This window comes from Nansenia antarctica (genome assembly GCF_963989245.1).
Source record: "Nansenia antarctica genome assembly, chromosome: 6".
NCBI lineage: Eukaryota > Metazoa > Chordata > Actinopteri > Argentiniformes > Microstomatidae > Nansenia > Nansenia antarctica.
In genome coordinates this window covers 37,746,689-37,760,549 of record NC_137676.1, presented here as the reverse complement: position 1 = coordinate 37,760,549, position 13,861 = coordinate 37,746,689, and positions in this window count along the sequence as shown.

Genomic DNA, 13,861 nt, shown 5'->3' with positions numbered 1-13,861 from the left:
GGATATAGCCATATCACTATATCAATCGAAGCTAATCGGTTAGATTAATTGAAATAGCCACTTCACAGTTCATAACTTTGATGTTTAACTGTCACTCACTGTATTGTACATTTCCTCCACCGAGGCATCACACTTCTGCTGTCTGCTGTCCTCGTGGTAGTAGATACGCAGCTTAAGGCGGAAGTTCTCCTTCTTTAAATCGGAGATTGTCTGCAAAGACATGTCATCATCACATCACACTGTTAGACTGTTTTAACAACCATAAAACCTGGGAATGGTGTGAGAACCACGATCTATATAAGTGCAGATCCAAAGACGCATAAAAACATATCAATTAATTGCAAGAAGTTTTGTTCAATGAAAAGAGACGTCGTGAAATATAAACCTGTAAAGTCTCCCTCAAGCTGAGGCCTTCTCGCCACTAGTCATCCTCTTCATCTGCAACACAACAAGAGTTCAGATCTCACATTCTGGTCGACTTGTTACGTGAAGTCAAAGTAGCTTTAGACGGGATCGAATAGAAACAGATTCAAATGATAATGAGTTGAAGGGCTTGTTCTGTCAATGTTAGGATAAGGCCTGGGTGTATAGCCTTGTTCTGTAAATGTTAGGATAAGGCCTGGGTGTATAGCCTTGTTCTGTCAATGTTAGGATAAGGCCTGGGTGTATAGCCCTGTTCTGTAAATGTTAGGATAAGGCCTGGGTGTATAGCCCTGTTCTGTCAATGTTAGTGCTGTACTACACCACTCTTCTTGACAGTGCTATCTATAGTTAGCCTATTACACTTGACCAAGCTATATAGTACTATATTACTGTACAATAATACCGTGCAATACTAATGCTCCGCTTGACAGTGGTATACAATACTATACTGGTCTTGACAGTGGTATACAATAATATACTGGTCTTACAATACTATACTGGTCTTGAGAGTGGTATACAATGCTAATGCTCCGCTTGACAGTGGTATACAATACTATACTGGTCTTACAATACTATACTGGTCTTGACAGTGGTATACAATACTATACTGGTCTTACAATACTATACTGGTCTTACAATACTATACTGGTCTTACAATACTATACTGGTCTTGACAGTGGTCTACAATACTATACTGGTCTTACAATACTATACTGGTCTTACAATACTATACTGGTCTTGACAGTGGTCTAGTCTACAATACTATACTGGTCTTGACAGTGCTATACAATACTATACTGGTCTTGACAGTGGTCTACAATACTATACTGGTCTTGACAGTGGTCTACAATACTGTACTGGTCTTGACAGTGGTCTAGTCTACAATACTATACTGGTCTTGACAGTGGTTTACAATACTATACTGGTCTTGACAGTGGTCTACAATACTATACTGGTCTTACAATACTATACTGGTCTTGAGAGTGGTATACAATGCTAATGCTCTGCTTGACAGTGGTATACAATACTATACTGGTCTTGACAGTGGTCTACAATACTATACTGGTCTTACAATACTATACTGGTCTTGACAGTGGTATACAATACTATACTGGTCTTGACAGTGGTATACAATACTATACTGGTCTTGACAGTGGTATACAATACTATACTGGTCTTGACAGTGCTATACAATACTATACTGGTCTTGACAGTGCTATACAATACTATACTGGTCTTGACTGTGGTATACAATACTATACTGGTCTTGACAGTGGTATACAATACTATACTGGTCTTGACAGTGGTATACAATACTATACTGGTCTTGACAGTGCTATACAATACTATACTGGTCTTGACAGTGGTATACAATACTATATTGGTCTTGACAGTGGTATACAATACTATACTGGTCTTGACAGTGGTATACAATACTATATTGGTCTTGACCGTGCTATACAATACTATACTGGTCTTGAGAGTCGTATACCCTCATTCACCTCTTCTGGCTTCCGGTCAAGTCCTGCATCACCTACAAAATCCTCGTCCTCACCTACAACTCCCTCTACGCCTGGGCCCCCCAGTACCTAACTGACCTCCTCTCCCAACATACCCTTCGCGAAAAAATGTCCACAGACATGGGCCTGCTGTCCACCCCCCGCAACAACCTACGGACCTTTGGGGACAGAGCCTTCAGCGTGGCTGCACCTATCCTCTGGAACTCTTGCCCCATTGTGATCCAAAACTCCCCCACACTGGACTCCTTCAAATCAGCCCTTAAAACCCATCTGTTCACCAAGGCCTTTGGCCCCTAGTCACTGTTTCTGTTTTGTTTTGTTTGTTTTCTGTTTTATCTGTCCGACCATTTCCTCTAGAATTGTAAATAGTCCTTGGGTTTTATGAAAGGCGCTATACAAATCCAAGTTATTATTATTATTATTATTATTATTATTATTATTATTATTACAATACTATACTGCTCTTGACAGTGGTCTACAATACTATACTAGTCTTACAACTATACTGGTCTTGAGAGTGGTATACAATGCTATACAATACTATACTGCTCTTGACAGTGCTGTATGCAGTCATATGCTGCTCTTCACAGTTCTATAGGATTATTGATCTTGACAGCGATTTCAAAAAGATATCATTACCTTTTCGTATTATGTTCAGTCTGCTTTGCTGTCAAAGCCAGCACAGACCAGACGCACTGTGGCTTCTATAGTATATTACTCTATTACGCCATGGTACATTGTCAATGACGTCACAGTGGCGGGCAATCTGCGGCCATAGAGACATCTACATGCGGCCCGCTGACTCACAAGAAAATGTAATAATAATAATAATAATAATAATAATAATAATACATTACACTTATATAGCGCTTTTCTAGACACTCAAAGACGCTTTACAAACTGAAAAGATCGAGTAGTAATAAAAAGAAACAAAAATTAAATAAAATAACGTATAGGGGGCTAATTGAGGTCGTGCTGGGGACACAGGGAGGGGGAGAGGGTTAACTGGTGAAGGCCAGCTTGAGGAGGTGGGTTTTGAGGGCCTGTTTAAATGTTGGGAGGGTGTACTGTTGGCCTATTCAAAGATGTATATCTATCGTATTCAAAGATGAAACATTTAAATGAATACAAATATTTGTATGGATATTTATCTTTTTCAGCAATATGTTTATTGAGTTTTTTGACAAAGATAAAACTAATCTTTAAAAAATTAAATAACGGAATGTTACTCACATTCATCAGAGCAACGCATCCGGGTACTTTCCCCTCCCGTAATGTCCACGCCCCTTTTTGGGTGATAGAAGAGTAGAAGTTTGACTGGCAGTCAATGGGAATTTCTGGTCTTCGCTACTTTAATCCGATAAAATAAGAAAACCGTAGTGCTTTTTAGATAGTAGGAGCCCAAATCCGATGGCCAGTTAGGCAAACTATTATATAGTGTCATTGCCGATCAATGATCGACGTCGTTATATAGAGAAAATTAATGAAATAGGGGTTGATTTATCAGAGCAGTCATACGTCATCTCCCTGTCATCTGGGATTTGTAGTTCTTCAGTTCTCAACAGTAGTGTTGACCCCAGTAACACTGAACACATTTTACTAGAGAGAAAAAACTACTTTTCATCTGATTTTAAGTTAAAGGAGAATGTTGTTATTATTATTATTATTATTATTATTAGTAGTAGTAGTAGTAGTAGTAGTAGTAGTAATATTAGTATTATAGTCTCCATCTATCCCAGGCATCATTGTGGTGTGCTGGAGCATGAATGAATGAATGGTCTTTATTGTCATTGCTATAGTACAGGTACCAAACAACGAAAAAAAGGAGCACGGTGGAGTGTGGTTTAGAGCGTTTGATAACCGCCCGATAACAGCTTTTGAGGGAGTTCCTGTGTGAAGCGTGGATTCTCTGACTGGCTTATTTGCATAGGCTTATACTTAGAAACAGAAAAAAAAGATGAGCACACTGGCTTTCCTGCTAATTCACATTCATGTGGAAAAATACTAACGTTTCAGTCAACAGACTTTCATCAGGGTGTTTTTTCACATGTCACATACTGTATGTAAGCATGACTGTCAGGAAGCTCCCGCTGGCAGTGTGTGTCTTAGGTAGCAAATAAATGAACCCCCTGACCTGTCGCAGAGTGTCAATCCCCTGTGATAACCACTGTCATGTCTCTCCTAAGTTTGGATGTCAGAGAACCTTGGCACTGCTGCCGAAAAACGGCTATTGGGAACCTTCACAGGCACAGTCATAAATATACCTGTAGGGCCTACTTGTTCCCTACAGACACAAGTTTACAGTTACATCATCATAATGTGATGAATATCATGATACAATCTCCAATACAATCACCATAAAAGCCCTCCTACTGTGAGAAATGACACACAAGTCTCTACTAAGAGCCTGGATAGCGACAAGCGCTTTCCTGCCGTCTGCTGTGAAATGTTCCACTCTGAGAGAGAGTCATCCATTTATTCAAATGTTCCATAGGCCTAATTTAGGAACGACAGGAAGGAATTGTGTGCCACCTGTTAGTTAAATAATGCATGACCGTCATTCTTGCGTGTAAAAGAAAGTCTCATGTGATTGCATAATGATTTTATAAAGCAATTTTAACTCAACTGGTATTATCATAGTGAAGGGGGTAACTTGAGTGCAGATGTGGAGATCTTGTGGCCTAGGTCAGTATTTGGTTGATTGATTGATTTTGATTGATTGAAAAACTTTATTAGAAGATTTGCAGAAGTAGGTACATGAAAGTACATATTACATACAAGGTCAACTAACAGGATAAAAACCCAAGAAAGCCACTGGCTTATTTCAATTGGGGTCCTTGATTCTCAATTCATCGTTACATGTAAGACAGACTGTAACCAGGGAGTAGCTAAAGGACTGTAGAATTTTAGGAAGGGCTGGTTATCTAACTAACTCTGAGCTAAATCGGCAGTGTAGGAGGATAGAGGCAGGGGGCGCCAGCAACCCTTTAGACTAGCATATCACAGTTAGATATATATCATATATTATAATACAAGCCATAACTCAGTTAATCACACCATAAGACAATACTTAAACCCAATACTAGATTTGCTGTTAAACTAAACAATACAGACAACTAAACACACAGCAATGTATCAAATATAAACAAACACATTTATTTATACAACTTATATATACATCCCAATATACTCCCTCCCCGCCGGCCACACACACGCTCACTCACTCACTCACACACAGTACCTGGCCTGAAAAGGCTTAGAGTCCCGGACTGAAAATGAGCGCGTTGAGGCCTGGTCGGAGCCCGCATGCGACTCGAGGAAGGCAGCAGACAAGGGGGGGGAGTGACGTTGCAATTCGAAGGGAAAGGGGCTTCTTCGTAGCAAACGACGAGGTGTGAATGGTTCAGGTCCGGTGGTCCACGGTCAGCTCCGGTGGTGTTAGCGGTCGGTCGCAATCCACCTCGGAGGCGACGGCTTTGTTTGGCTTGGGTCTCGCTATGCGCCAACGTTAGCAGCCGGCGGCTAGCAAGGCTGGCTAACGGTGACACAGCTAAACTGGGCTAGCGCTGTTAACTCACTAAAAACTCCGAACTCTTCTTCACGTCGTCTGTCAGCTTGAAGGCCTCGAAGATCCTCTTGAAGAAGATGAAGTTGGGGTCGAAGATCTCTGGTTCCTCTGTGATGTACTCTATCTCCACCTCGGGCTCCTTCTCCTTCTCCTTCTCACTCTCGTCACTCTAACGCACAGACCACTTCCGTCGCTATAGACACCAACCGGACATACATCAAGTCACGTACGCCAATCAAAACCACGCCCACTAATCTGGCGCTTGCACAATACTGAACAAATCTAAGACAGAACTTATACAATTACAATAACAATACATACACCTTCATGAAAACGTACATGAATAGTATGGAAAATAATTAAGGAAATAACAGGGCAAAATAGGGCTGATTTGGGGAAACTAACTGGCTCTAAATTGTGGGCCTTCATAACAGCCGCCCCATGAAACCCTCGGTTTCATTTAACTATGGAAGGCACACTGGCTAGGCTGCTCTAGCAGCGTGAGGTATGAGGTGATAGTGTCCTTTGTAATTTGAGGGAGCTCAATCAGGCGTGCCACAGGTCGGGTGTAAGTGCGACCACCAACGTCCACGATGGCCGTCCGCACCCTTCCATCCGGACCCGGCAGGACCTTGGTCACTCTGCCTGTCTGCCAGGCGGCGCGTGGAAGGGACTGGTCGATCACCAGTACCACGGCACCTTCGGACAAGTTGTCTCTCTCCCTCGTCCACTTCTGCCTGACTTGCAGGGTCGGCAGGTAGTGCAGTATGAACTGCCTCCAAAACTGGTCCGCGAGCACCTGGCTGTGCCTCCACCATCTTCTTCCGGTGAGCTCTGCAGGGTCGTAGACTACCTGAGGCAGTGCAGAGTCTCGCCGCCCCATCAGCAAGAAGTTGGGCGTAATGGGATCCAGATCTGCTACATCACTGGAGGTATAGCCTAGGGGCCGGGAGTTCAAGATGCCCTCAACCTCTGCTAGTACAGTCTCGAGCACCTCATCGGTAGGCACCTTCTGTCCGAGAATGGTACGTAGGACGTTCTTTACTGAGCGAATCTCCCGCTCCCAGGCTCCCCCGAAGTGTGGAGCATTTGGGGGGTTGAACTCAAACTTCACTTGCTGGGAGGCGAGTCTGTCACGGGCCTCCTCAGTCATCGCAGCGTAGCTCGCCCTCAGCTCGGCCTCACCACCGACGAAGTTGGTGCCTCTGTCCGACCGGAGGGTCTTAGGGGTCCCTCGCCTGGAGGTGAACCTCTCGAAGGACATGAGGAAGCTGTCGCTTGTGAGCTGGTGCAGAACTTCAAGGTGCATTGCTCTCGTCGTCAGGCACGTGTAGATGATGCCCCACCGCTTTTCGGAGGCTCGCCGGTTTCGGACTAGGAGTGGCCCGAAACAGTCGACCCCAGTAGAGTGGAACGGAGCCTGTCTCAGTCGCAGCCGGTCCTCGGGCAGATCGGACATCATGGGCTGCGGCGGCGTGGCTCGCCACCTCTGGCAGTCCGAGCAGGACCTTTGATATCTCCGTACCGCCTCCCGTCCATGGAGTATCCAGAATCTCCGTCGTACCTCCGCGAAGACACGCTCTCCACCCGCGTGCTGCACTTTGTCATCATGGTGCTTGATGACCAATCTGGTGACCTGATGCTTAGTGGGAAGCACGATGGGATGCTTCGTGTCTAGGTCTAGATCTTGAGCGCGGCGCAGTCTGCCACCCACGCGAATGAGAACACCGTCGAGCTCTGGAGCTAAGCCGCGGAGTCTACTGTCCGAGGGGATCGGCTTCCCTTTCTCGAGACACTCCAGCTCTCGGGAGAAGGCATCCTGTTGGGCACTCTGCAGCACCAGGAGCTCCGCCGCGGTGTAATCTTCGGCGCTGAGCGTAGTATCTAGGGGTAGACCGGCCTTGGAGCAGAACATCCTCTTCTGCAGCTCTTCGAGCGTCTCACACTCCTCTCCCGGAGTAGTCTCAGGGTCTACGACCTGGGTGGCTCCGCAGAACAACGTCTTACGCAGCTCTTTGTCCTCTCTGTCTTCTGCTAACGCCGGCGTGGCTGGCCACTCTGACTCCCGCTCCTGTAGGAAGTCTGGTCCCGTGTGATACAGGTGGGGCTCAGCCAGATCCTGGAGAGTTGCCCCTCTCGTGATGACGTCAGCAGGGTTCCTCTTGGTGTCTACATAACGCCAGCAGTTCACCTCAGTCAACTCCAGAATCTCTGCGACTCGGGTGCCCACGAACACCTTATACCGACATGAGCTGGACTTCAACCACTGGAGGACGGTAGTTGAGTCTGACCACATGGTGACGCTCATCAGAGGTAGCTGGAGCTCGTCGAGCAGGAACCTTCCCAGTTGCGCGCCGTTCAGGGCAGCACACAGCTCCAGTCTTGGGATGGACTGTTGCTTTTTCGGCGCCACTCGGGAACGTGCCAGGACAAACGAGACGTGGACTTCACCTCCAAGCTCTGCCGCTCTGACGTATGCCACGGACCCGTACGCCATCTCCGAGGCGTCGCAGAATACATGTAGCGTGATGACACTCCTCTCTAGGTCCGTGGAGGGAGGGAAGTAGCTCCGCTGCAGCTTGATGTGCTGGAGAGTGGGAAGTTCCTGCTCCCAGGCCTTCCACTTCTCTTCTAGGTGACGAGGCAGAGGATCGTCCCATCCTCGTTCTTGGGCCCACAGCTCCCGGACAAGCACCTTGGCCATCGTCGTGAAGGGAGCGATATATCCCAGTGGGTCGTACTGGCTCGCTAGAGTGCTGTATATCGTTCTCATCGTGACGCGTTGGGGCTTGGCAGGCTTATTGCGATAGCGTAGAGTGTCGGTCTGGAACTGCCAGATAAGTCCGAGCGTCATCTCCTGAGCATCATCTGGTGAGTGAGAGACCCAAGCCTCGCTGCTGGTCGAGGTGGCCTCCTCCGGGAGGTCTCTGATGACTTGCGGGTCGTTGCTGGCCCACTGGCAGATCTCAAATCCACCCTCCTGGAGATGAGCACGCAGGTCCTGGACTAGCTGGCGGGCTTCCGTGGCTGTCTTCGAACTGTGGAGGCAGTTGTCCACGTAAAAGCTCTTATGGACGGCGTCAAACACTCCAGGAGGTGCCGTCTCCTGCAGGTTGTCCCGAAGGGTAGCACCTCCCACTGGTAGATAGAGGGGTCGGGGTCGCTCGGGTCCTCTCTCCAGAGAAACCTCATGAGTGGCTTGTCTTCCTCCAACATCCTGACCTGGTGAAACATTCGCTTAATGTCACCACTGACTGCGATCGGCTGCTGACGGAATCGCACCAGAACTCCCAAGAGGGCTGGGGTCAAGGTTGGACCAGGGAGAAGATAGTGGTTGAGGTTGAGCTTCCCCACCTGGTAGCTACAGTTGAAGACCACTCGGTTCTTCCCGTTGTGGTGAACATTGTGGTGCGGGAGGTACCAAGACTCGGCACTCTGGTTCGCCTCGGCTGGCTCAAGCTTCTTCACCAGACCGGACTCCGTCAGTTTCTTCATCTCCGTTCTGTAAGAAGCAGCAAGGACCTCGTCCTTCCTCATACGCTTCTCAGTGCTGGTCAGACACTGTAGGACGGTTCGAGGGGATACTCGAAACTCTGGCATGGGTTCTCTTCGGAGTAGTGGTGTGACGTATCTCTTCACGCCCTGGACTTCGATACGCACTGTCTTTGCTTTAAGGAGGTCTATGGCGTAGACGTCCTCCTTTGACCGTACGTAGAGCTTCTCATTCTTGTAGGGCGCAACGTCTAGCGTCCACAGCTTCTGGACGTTGTCTAGTAGCGCCGCATTCATGGAGTCCACACTGGTGTGAAGGCAGTTGATGGTCTGCACTTCTTCGGTTCGGACATGGAGGGATGACGTAGCTCTCCCGTCTCTATCTCTCCACTCGGTAGCGCCTTGGAGGGCCCACCCAAGCGCAGTCTTAACAGCCATCGGGCAGCCTCGTGGTCCTCTCAGCGGAGGACGGAGCGACACGATCAGTGCAGCGTTGTCCGAGCCGATGAGAAGGGTTGGCTCCGCTCCTTCTATCGGATGTAGGTCTACTCGCCGTAGGTGGGAATATCTTGCGCGTAATCTCTCCAGGGGGTAGTCGTAGCGGGAGAGCGCTAGCTGGTCTGCGGTGAAGACATTCTGAAGCCGATATCTGTCCGACGGCCGCCCCGCCGGGGAGATAGAGAAGTTGATTCTCGCCCCGGTGACCTCTTTAAGGTCGCGACGTATCGTGCGCAGAGTCAGCTTCTCCTCAGTCCCTTGGAGCCCCAACTGGCGCACTGCCTCCTGGAGAAGGATGGTCCGTTCCGACCCGTCGTCTAGAACGGCGTACGTGTCGTACACAGCGTTGTTGTGGTGAAGTCGGACCTTCACCACCTTCAGTAGGACCTTGGAGCCGCTGCTCTGGGTTGGGTCTAGATAGTAGACAGGTGTTTCCTCTTCCGGTGCGCTACCGGACCTAGGGCTTCTGGTGCCCTCCGTGGACCTGGCGAGGGAGACCTCGTGTAGGATGTTGAGGTGGACCTCCTCACAGCGGTTGCACTTTCTCCTCAAGGTGCAGTTCTTAGCCAGATGGTCGCGCCCACAGTTCCAGCACCTCTTGTTCTCCTCGAGCCACCTCTGCTTGGCCTCGGTACTCAGGTTGTTGAAGTCACTGCACTCATTGAACCAGTGCTCGCTGGTGCAGTACGGACATGGCGGTGGACCTCTCCGTCCCTTTTGAGGGGGTTGAGAGGAATCCTTTCCCTCAGGTCGGGCTTTCCTCTCTCTCCGAGGCTCCTCCTCCGTGTGCAGCACTCCTACTGGGCGTCCTCGGTTCGAGCTCGGCCTGTCCCAGCGGTCTCCCTTCTCCCTCTCCTTCTTCGGCTCAGCGTAACCCATGGCGTCTACGTTGGTGTCATGCACTTCCTCCAGTAGGAACTCCGCGAAGGCAGCCATGCTCAGACCCAACTTCCCGGGGTTACGAACGCGCTGCTGTCGCCGGAACCTCTCCTGCCGGAAGCGTGGGATCTTGCGGAGCAGCCGCTCTACATTGGAGGTGCTGTTGATCTCGCTGGCGCCAGCTGGGCCCTGCGTCTTCAGCATTCCAACCAAGGTGTGCACGCGGAGCGCGAAGTCATCCAGCGCCCGTTCATCCTTGATGGGGGCCTGCTGTTCGAGGGCTTGCAGTTCAGCAAGGGCGTGGTTCCAGGGACGACCGTAGCGGGCATCCAAGTCGGCGAGCGCTCTGGTGTAAGGTGTCGGTGCGGAGGCATGGGCCAGAACCATGTTGTGGGCTCTGGGGTTCCTCACATGCTGAAGGAGAATCGCATATTTGTAGGACTCTGAGCAGGAGTCGTCCAAGAGCGTGTCTAGGCAGATGCGTAGTTCCACATACTGGCTCCTGTCCTCGTCCTTGAAGAAGGGGAACTTGGGTCCCTCCACCTGGGGAAACATCCTGTAGTGGATGATCGGGGCTGGAGTGACTGTCTGGGTGTCCGGCCTGCATGCCTTTTGGTTCACTGGAGGACCTAGGGGTGTGCTACGCTCTTGGGGAATGGCTCCCCTCCCGGGCAGCGACGCTGGCTCCCTCTGGGCCGCGTAGCGGTCGGGTCCCTGGTCCTCTTCCTTCAAGGTGGTCAGCTGGGCCTGTAGTTGGACAGTCATGGCGGGGGTCATGGAGCCATCGGCGGGGGGTTCAGGAGATGGCACTCGAGAGGGCCGTGCGGATGATGCTCTGGAACTACGGGCCGACGGAGCTCTGCTGATGCACACGTCGCGCATGGTCTGCATCACTTCCTCCATCTTCTCCGCGTGCAGTTGCTCTCTCTCCATCTGGAGGCGGTCGCGCTCCATCTGGAGGCGTTCACGTTCTAGCGCCTCCTGGCGCTGCCTCTCCGCCGCGCGTTCCGCCCCCTCCATCTGGAGGCGCTCGCGCTCGAACTGGATGCGTTCCCTCTCTAACGCCTCCTGGCGCTGTCTCTCCGCCGCACGTTCCGCTCCTTCCATCTGGAGGCGTTCACGTTCTAGCGCCTCCTGGCGCTGCCTCTCCGCCGCGCGTTCCGCCCCCTCCATCTGGAGGCGCTCGCGCTCGAACTGGAGGCGTTCCCGCTCTAACGCCATCTCGGCCTGTTGGCGCATACATTCTGACAGCGCGGCACTACTCCCTCTGGAGTGCATGCTATCCGCCCCAGAGGCAGAACTGCCCACGGAAACCCTGGACCGGGAGGAAGCCACTGAACGGCAGGAGCTAGGTCTCGAGCGCGCCGTACTGGGAGGCAGATCGTTAAGGCTGAGGCCCTCCCTCTTCCGCCCGCAGGCGCTGTCAGACCGGGCCTCTCCTTCCTGCTCTTCCGTTTCTACGGCAAAACCCTGCTGTTCTGCCATCTCATCCTCAGGCTGGTGCTCTTTGATGGCTGTCTCGGTGCTAGCCACCCGCGCGCCGGCGGACACCTCGGCCTCTCCGACCACTGTATCCCGTGGAGTGCGCTCCTCACTACCACTCAGTGAGCTTTCGAGCTCAAGCTCATACTCTTGTAACCTCTGAGGCAACCGCGGGACTCTCTGTGGTCGTGGCTCTGGCTCAGGGGGCGGAGAAGGGGGGGTAACTGTCTTGTCTGGTTGGCTGCGCTCAGCCATGCTATCACTACACAACCTATCCGGCTCGAAGGACCAATTGTAACCAGGGAGTAGCTAAAGGACTGTAGAATTTTAGGAAGGGCTGGTTATCTAACTAACTCTGAGCTAAATCGGCAGTGTAGGAGGATAGAGGCAGGGGGCGCCAGCAACCCTTTAGACTAGCATATCACAGTTAGATATATATCATATATTATAATACAAGCCATAACTCAGTTAATCACACCATAAGACAATACTTAAACCCAATACTAGATTTGCTGTTAAACTAAACAATACAGACAACTAAACACACAGCAATGTATCAAATATAAACAAACACATTTATTTATACAACTTATATATACATCCCAATATACTCCCTCCCCGCCGGCCACACACACGCTCACTCACTCACTCACACACAGTACCTGGCCTGAAAAGGCTTAGAGTCCCGGACTGAAAATGAGCGCGTTGAGGCCTGGTCGGAGCCCGCATGCGACTCGAGGAAGGCAGCAGACAAGGGGGGGGAGTGACGTTGCAATTCGAAGGGAAAGGGGCTTCTTCGTAGCAAACGACGAGGTGTGAATGGTTCAGGTCCGGTGGTCCACGGTCAGCTCCGGTGGTGTTAGCGGTCGGTCGCAATCCACCTCGGAGGCGACGGCTTTGTTTGGCTTGGGTCTCGCTATGCGCCAACGTTAGCAGCCGGCGGCTAGCAAGGCTGGCTAACGGTGACACAGCTAAACTGGGCTAGCGCTGTTAACTCACTAAAAACTCCGAACTCTTCTTCACGTCGTCTGTCAGCTTGAAGGCCTCGAAGATCCTCTTGAAGAAGATGAAGTTGGGGTCGAAGATCTCTGGTTCCTCTGTGATGTACTCTATCTCCACCTCGGGCTCCTTCTCCTTCTCCTTCTCACTCTCGTCACTCTAACGCACAGACCACTTCCGTCGCTATAGACACCAACCGGACATACATCAAGTCACGTACGCCAATCAAAACCACGCCCACTAATCTGGCGCTTGCACAATACTGAACAAATCTAAGACAGAACTTATACAATTACAATAACAATACATACACCTTCATGAAAACGTACATGAATAGTATGGAAAATAATTAAGGAAATAACAGGGCAAAATAGGGCTGATTTGGGGAAACTAACTGGCTCTAAATTGTGGGCCTTCATAACACAGACAAAAAAAAAACTAGTACAAGATAATACAGACAAATAACTAGTACTATCTACAAGATAAATATACATCCATCATGGGAAGAACAATACAACAAAACATTAGGTATGTACAGCGGGTAGGACAGGTGGGGACATACACCACAGGTGGGGGTGGGGGACAAAACACAAAGTATGTACAGTGGGTAGTTCGGGTCTTTTAATCTGATTTTTGATTTAGAGAGTCCAGTTACGGATTGCAGCCTCCTGTAAATGTTTTTTGAGAGTGGTTTTGAAGGTGGGCAGTGTTTTGCACTCCTTTAAGATTATAGGAAGGGCGTTCCACATTTTTACTGCATAGTTTGCAAACGAGTTTAACCCCTTGTTTGTGGTGCAACGCGGTTGAACGTGGTTCGTGGAGCTTCCTCTGGTATTGTATGTGTGGACGTTGTTCACTTTTTGGAAGTATGTTGACAGGTACTTGGGTGTCTTTGTGGTGTAGCGTATCTTGAAGACCAGGCCCAGTGCAAGCTGCTGCACTCTGTCAACTACTCGTAGCCAATCAAGGCTCAAAAAATGAGCAGCGGTTAGATGTGTCC